Below are 7,554 nucleotides of genomic sequence, written 5' to 3'. Positions count from 1 at the left end.
GATGGAGCCCAGGTCGCTGAGGGCCAGGTTGAGCAGGAAGAAGAACATGGGCGTGTGCAGGTGGTGGCCACAGGCTACGGCGCTGATGATGAGGCCGTTGCCCAGGAGGGCAGCCAGGGAGATTCCCAGCAAGAGGCAGAAGTGCAGGAGCTGCAGCTGCCGCGTGTCTGCCCATGCCAGCAGGAGGAAGTGGCTGATGGAGCTGCTGTTGGACATTTGTGGTGCCTTGGCGTGGGGATCTGTATAAAATGTAATCATGAAGTAGTTAAGGTTTGGAGAGGACTCTAAATATCCTAGCACAGCTTGGGGGCACTTTTCCCCCACTGCCTGCCCAGTGCTCTGCTGCCTGGAGCTGTCTCTGCCAGCAGCTGCTTCCCTGTGCCCAGGGCTGGGCCCTGCCAGTGCTGCCAGAGCCCAGCCCAGCTCTGGGGGCTCAGCTCTGCTTTGCAGACCCCTCCCAGCTCTGGCACTGCCGAGGGGCAGCTCTGGCTCTGCAGGCTCTGATGGCAATATCAGAGCAACCCTGAGGATGGTGGAAAAGCAACACTGATGCTGCCTGTGAGGTGCCCTGTGCTGATTCCTGTCACTGAATGTTTTAGTAAGATCTGAGAAAAATATTTTTATTTTTTCCCAAACTTAACTGAGAGATTAATGTCTGTGGGAAGTTTCCTATCCAGACAACCCCTACCACTAGATTAAAAAAGCAGGATTTTTCGTTCTATGCAGCCCCTTCCTTGCTCTGCTCCCTTTATCATCTAACTGTAAATGTTCTGCAGTTAAATGCCATTTTTGGAGCAGTCCTGAACAGTGCAGCATCCTCACCACCCCGGGAGAACAATTGCAAGCCTTACCAGCTGTCTCCTTCCACTCAGATCTTGTGCCCCAGTGCTGGGAGCAGCTGCCAGGGCTGGCTGAGAGCTGTCCCTGGCAGGCAGCAGAGTCCCTGCCCCAGCACAGCGCCCTGGGCTGCAGGAGCCTGCTCTGCAGGACAGCCCTGGGCACCCCTGGCTGCTCTGCACAAGAGAGAATCTGAGAATGTACTCACAGAGTCTGCAGGCATTGGGATGTTCCAGCTTTAGCACATGGCTCCAGGAGCTGCAGCTGCATTGTCCTGCAGCCAGAGGTTCCTGTGCCAAGGGCTGGCAGTGATTCTGCCCCAGGCACTTCTCAGCACCTTCCCAGCCCTGACTGATTCAAGCTCTCTGTGCCTCTGGGCTGTGCCCGGGCTGGCTGCAGGCAGTGCCCCAGCCCTGCTGGGCTGGCAGAAGAGCTGCTCCTCAAGAGAAATGTGCTTTTGAAGCTCTTCTTGCTGACCAGGAGCTGCCTCTGTGCCAGGAGCTCAGCTCAGCCCAGCAGCACAGACACAGAACAAGGACTTGAATGACCCTCTGGGGCTTTGTGCTCAGGCCCTGAACATCAGTCCCTGAGAGGCAGCTGCAGAAACCTCTCCAGAACTCCAAGTTAGAATCCAACTCCAAAGTTTCTTGGTCTTTTAATGGGTCCCTCTAAGGGACACAACTGAGAAAGTGTCCCCAGGCCCCAGGCAGAGCAGAGAACTGGAGGCAGTGATGACAGGTGGGAGCAAAGAGAAGCCAAGTCTTGGTGACCTGGGGCACAGCAGCAGGGTCTGTGCCACCAAGGGCTGGGAGGAGACACCTTGTCCTGAGGCCCTGGGGCCTCCTGGCACAGCCCCAGCCAGGCTGGGCACTGTCAGCCCCTTGTCCTGCCCTCAGCATCCCCCCCATAGCCCACATCCCAGTGGCCTCAAGGATCTGCTGGAAGGAGTCCCTGGGGAGCCTTGCTCAGCAATGGCCCTGGGGGCTCCTGAATGCTCCCAGGGACTGCAGGTTTTTCAAAGGACTGTGGGTTTGGCTTTTGTCTTGGAGTCTCTGAGAGTTTTGTGCAATCATGGCCTCCAATTATCTGCTGTAATTAGTCCCTGGAGAGGCTTTGTCAGTAACAGCATCCAGTGGGGCTCATTAATGCTTCAAGGTACTTCAGTTATTTTAAGGTACTTGGTGCTTCCCTTTTGATACAGACTCTGTGAGAGGTTTGTGCAATCATGGCCCCAATTATCTGCTTTAATGAGTCCCTGGAGAGCTTTGTACTGACATTCCTTGCGGCTCATTAGTGGTTTGAAATGCTCAAGGTTTTTAAGGTTCTTTGGATTTTCTGTTCCACACTGAGTCCCTGAGAAGCTTTTTGTGCCATCCTGGCCTCCAATTCTCTCCTCTATGGCGTCCATTAAGAGCTTGTGTTGGGGGTGGACCTCAGTGGGACCCATTCATGCTTTGAGACACTTTGGGTGTTTCCTCTGGCTTGGACTCCTGGAAAGGTTTGTGCACTCTCCTCTCAGACCCTGAGGTTCCAGGGCTCATCTCCAAATTCATCATGGGGCTCATTAGGATCAGGCAAGTTCTAACAAACCATGGCTCTGCCTTGATTTCCCTTTGTTCTCATGCAGTTCATCAGGAATGTTTCTGTAGTGTTTTTTCTCTCCAATTTGAGATTTCTTGGCCAATGCATCAATTAGCGTGGTGGGCTCAATGTTGGCCAATTACCAGTGCACTCACTAGAATATTCTTACTCATTTCCTGCTGTGAGACAGGATTAGGAGAAAGGCAAAGTTGGCTCAAAACTTTAAAAGGGTATAAAGAAAGGTTTATTAATACTAACTAAAAGAAAGTGCAATAAGAATCAGAACAAAACTTTTGGAACACTTTTCTTTCCCTACAACCTTTTCTTTCTTACTGACAATGTAAAGAGACAAAACCTAATATTTTCAGTTTACCTTCTCTAGAGTAGTCTTCCTTCAGTTCATGTAGGGAGAGGAGTCTCTCTTTCTTGCTATGGAGACTTCTCCATAAGAAAAGAGTTCTCTTGTGGCTCTCAATTTCCATTAATAGCAGCCACCTGGAAAATCTGCAATCATGAAGTCCCTCCCATTTTTTGACAGCTTTTCCCACAGTTGTGTTTATGGGCCGTGTCAACTAATGGGGTATTAGTTTAAAGATGAGCTATTTAAGAGCAAATGTTCTCTTCATCTATTTCTGAAATCATCTTCATCTCTGAGAACAGTGGTTTTCTTCTTCTCCCTATGAGGGCACAGGGTCTCATCACTCTGCTCTGTCTGTTCAAACTTCACATGGGAACACAGCTACTTCAACATTTGCTTACTTTACCATGGAGGTCTTTCCTGAACAAGTCATCTTCCCATCCTTTTCAATGTGTTATAGGGAAAAAGAGAGTCTGATGTATCAATTACATCCTTCTCTATAGCTTCACAAGAGGATTTCAGTCCCAAGGTTATGGCATTTCCTCATCCCTCCCATCCGGGACTCAACGTCCCCTTCACTGACCTCGGTGTCTTCATGTTGCTCCTCTGTGTGCCTGCACTTTGTCCTTTTCTCTTACTCGAGGGAGGATGGAAGCACTGAAAGAGTTAATATCTCTCCTGAGACCTGCAGATGGTTCCGTGACCCCGGCCGGGCTCGGTCCTTGCGGCCAGAGCTGTTTTACGATGGAGGTTTCTGCAGCGGCTGCGCTGGGGCTGTGTCAGGATGCGCCGCGCTGGGGCAGGGCCAGGATCTCAGCAGCCAGGCCAGAACACAGCAGCAGCACGGCCGGGGCCCATGGCTTCTCCTCCCCCTGCCCAGGGCTTGCGGGTGAACCCCAAAGGTGGCAGAATCTTGGCCGAGCCGGCCCGGCCCGGGGCTGCTCCTGGGGCCCGGCAGATCCTGGCTGGGCCCGGGCTGGCGGCGGGGCAGGGCTCGGTAGCGCCCAGGTGTTGGAAACCGCAGCCATGGCCCGGCCCGGCCTCGGCCCCGCGGCCTCCCCTGCCCTGCCCGGCAGCCGATGGGGCCTGGGGGCTCCCTGGGAAGGGGCCCGGCCCCACGGCAGGAGCCGCCCGGCCCGGCCCGGCTGAGACAGGGGCTGGGCCAGCCTTGTTACCTCTTTGCCAGACAGAACGGAAAGAGACCCTCCCAGGCTTTCTCGTCTTTAACGTGTGTCTTCACAGAGCCGTGTACAGCTTCCTTAGTGGTTTAACAGATTGTCAATTCTCAAAGCTAATTACTGATTGGGTGTTTTTGACAGACATGGAGGAAACTGCTAGCAGCTTCTTTTCGGACATCCCTTCCATGATGCAATACCACCACAACAGCACAGAGCACAGAGCTCCTTTGTCCATATGTAGTGGTCATGGGCCCAAGGTTTCAGAACCCCTCCTTGGGAGATCTCCGGGCCCTCTCCAAGGTGTTTTCAAATGGAAACATTCAGCTCATGGTCTAAGAAAATCACCAGAGGGCAGGGCCAGCCTGACCTGTCTGTTCTGGTTACTTTTGTCTGGGAGCAATCTTTGCATATACAGAATTTGGGAGGCCAAATTCTAATTTTGGCCATGGGCCGTGGGCATGAAAATGGGTTCTTTTCCTAAGGAATGAAGGAACAGAGCTCCATTGTTTCAGGGGCAGATGAGAGCTGACCACCACAGGCCAAGGCCAGCCAGAGCTGGCAGGTTTTTTTTCTGAGAGATGCCCTTGCATATTGGAAAATTTTTTAGGGAAAGTATCAGTTTTGCCAATGGGCATCTGAAAAGAGGGATGGTTCTTTTCATAGCAAGGAAAGCATGGAGCCCCAGTGCTCCAGGAGCTGATGAGAGGCAGCCCTTGACATCCCAAGATCAGCCAGACCTATCAGGTGGCCCCTGGGAGGCCAAGCCAGCCAGACCTGCTCCGTGTTCCCTTGGTTCGATGGGGCCCTGACGTGTCATAATGTCCCCTTGGTGACACGAGGTCATGAAGGGTGCTCATGATCTCCATGGTTCCATCAGGTCCCACAGAGTCATAATGGTCTCTGGGTTTCATGAAGCCCTGCTGTGTCACCACAGCCCCTTGGTTCCATGGGCTCCAGTGGTGCCACAATGATCCCCTTGGTTTCGTGAGGTCCCCACAGTGTCCCAGTGATCTCCATGGGAAGGAAAGAACCGACCCCCAGTGTTGCAGGGGCAGTCACCAGAGGCCAAGGCTTGATGGTACTGGCAGATTTTGCCTGGAAGCAACCCTTGGATATACAGAATTTTAGAGGTGGAATCCCAGTTTCAGACATGGACACCTGGGGGAGAAGCACAGTTGTTTTCCATAGGAAGGAAAGCACAGAACAGAGGTGTTTCCAGGGCAGATGAAAGGCAGCCATCAGAGGCCTAGGACAGCCAGACCTCTCTGTCCTGGTAGCTTTTGTCTGAAAGCAACCCTTGGATATAGCAAATTTGGGAGGTGGAATCCAAATTTAGGCCATTTCTGTGTAGATAAGAAGGATGGTTCTTTTCCATGGGAAGGAAAGCACAGAGCCCAAGAGTTTCAAAGGCAGAAGAGGAGAGAGGTGGCTCTCGGGAGGCCAAGCCAGCCAGACCTGTTTGTCCTGGCAGCTTTTGTCATGGAGGAATCCTTGGATATATGGAATTTGGGAGGAAGAATCTCAATTTTGTGCACAGGCACCTTGAGAAGAAGGATGGTACTTTTCCATTGGAAGGAAATCACCAACCCAATGTGTTTGGTAAGCAGGTGAGAGGCAGCCCCCAAGAGGCCAAGGGCAGCCAGACCTGTCTGTCCTGGCATCTTTCATTGGGGGAAAATCCTTGGATGTATGGAGCTCTTGAGATGGAATCCCAGATTTGACCATGGGCACCTGGTCAAGATGAATGGGGGTTTTTTTGTACTGGAAAAAAAGTGTGAAGTCCAAGTGTTCTGGAAGAAGATGAGATGTGGCCACCCTTAGGCCAAGCCAGTCAGACCTGTCTCTGCTGGCACCTTTTGTCTAGGGGCTACCCTTGGCCATAGGGCACTTTGGATGTGGAATCTCAATTTTGGCCGTGGGCACCTGGACAGGAAGAAGAGTTCTTTTCATTACGAAGGAAAGCACAAAGCCCCAGTGTTTTAGAGGCAGATGAGTAGCAGCCCTCAGGAAGCCAAGGCCAGCCACACTTGTCAGTCCTGGCAGCTTTTGTCTGGGAGTTATCCTTGGATATAGGGAATGCTGGAGGCAGATGCCCAATTTTAGCCATGGGTGCCTGGTCGAGATGGATTTTTTTCCCATAAGAAAAAAAATCATATGGTCCCAGTGTTTCAAAGTCAGATGAGAGGTGGTTCCTGGATGGCCAAGGCAGCCAGAGCTGTCACTCCTGGCAGATTTCATCTGGGAACAATCTTTGCATATAAGGAAATTTGGAGGAGGAATCCCAGTTTTGACAATGGGCCCCTGGAGGACAAGGACAGTTCTCTCCCATAGGAAGGAAAGCCCAGAGCCCCAGTGCTTCAGGGACAGATGAGAAAGCAGCCCTCGACATGCCAAGGTCAGCTGGACCTGTCAGGTGATCCCCAGGAGGCCCAGCCAGCCAGACCTGTTCCCTGTTCCCTTGGTTTTGTGGGACCCCACAGTGTCCCAATGGTCTCCTTGGTCCCCTTCCTTCTGCAGTGTCACAATGGCCCCGTGCTTCCATGAGACCTTGCAATGTCACAATGGCTTCATGCTCCCACAAAGCCCTGATCTGTCACCAGGGCCCCTCGGCTCCATGTGCCCTCACTGTGTCACAATGCCTCCTCCATGACACTGGGCTCCACAAAGTCACCATGGACCCTTGGCTCCTTGGGGCCTCTGAGTTTCACAAAGGAGACAGTCCTGGATTGCCAAACAGATTGTATTCTCTTTGCCATCTGTATGGCAGTTGTCTTCTGTTAAGTGGGAAGTTTTCCTTATCTCTTCCACACCCACTCCTTCCTCAGGGCAGACATCTGCTGATAACAGGCTATTGAATGTCACTGCATGACTGATAAGAACTACAGCATCCCATTGTGAGATGATCTGCCCAGAGGGGAGAACCAAGCATTCCTACCAGATATAATCTTAAAAATTCTGGAACACCAACATGGCTTTCTCCACTGGATTTCCCAGAGGAACAGCTGCTGCCTCTTCCACTGGATCTTCAGAGGAAGACTACACCTTTCTACAGGATCCCTGCTCAAACAGAACCGCACCTGACACTCCAGGAGGAGTGCAGCCATATTTCCAATTGGACTGCTACCAACACCGTGACCAGCAGGGTGTCAGGTTGTGTTCTGACTCTGTCAGTGTTGTCTTGCTTTACTGCATTGTTTATTTTATCTTTTTATTTGTTTCCCTAATAAAGAACTGTTATTCCTGCTCCCATATTTTTTCCTGAGAGCCCCTTAATTTCAAATTTATAACAATTCAGAGGGAGGGAGTTTACATTTTACATTTTAGGAGAGGCTCCTGCCTTCCTTAGCAGACACCTGTCTTTTCAAACCAACACAGGGAGTGACATCAATCTCTGCTTAATAACTGGTTTTACTTTAACACAGTTACTTTGAAATCACTTCCTAGTATATTATATAATATGATATATGAAAATATAATATGATATGATATGATATGATATGATATGATATGATATGATATGATATGATATGATATGATATAATATAATATAATATAATATAATATAATATAATATAATATAATATAATATAATATAATATA

The 7,554-nt window shown here is 50.7% G+C and overlaps 1 long non-coding RNA gene across 1 annotated transcript; it reads left to right on the top strand.

Moving 5' to 3' along the window:
- Window positions 1–4,772: 4,772 nt before the first annotated feature.
- Window positions 4,773–7,205, top strand: LOC135303999 (uncharacterized). The gene is made up of 2 exons (XR_010365437.1): window positions 4,773–6,349; window positions 6,780–7,205. It is a non-coding gene; the product is annotated as an uncharacterized LOC135303999 (long non-coding RNA).
- The last annotated feature ends 349 nt before the right edge of the window (window positions 7,206–7,554 follow it).

Source organism: Passer domesticus, chromosome 6 (assembly GCF_036417665.1).
Source record: "Passer domesticus isolate bPasDom1 chromosome 6, bPasDom1.hap1, whole genome shotgun sequence".
Lineage (NCBI taxonomy): Eukaryota > Metazoa > Chordata > Aves > Passeriformes > Passeridae > Passer > Passer domesticus.
Note: the sequence above shows the minus strand (reverse complement) of the source record. Positions and strands in the feature narration are given on the sequence as shown.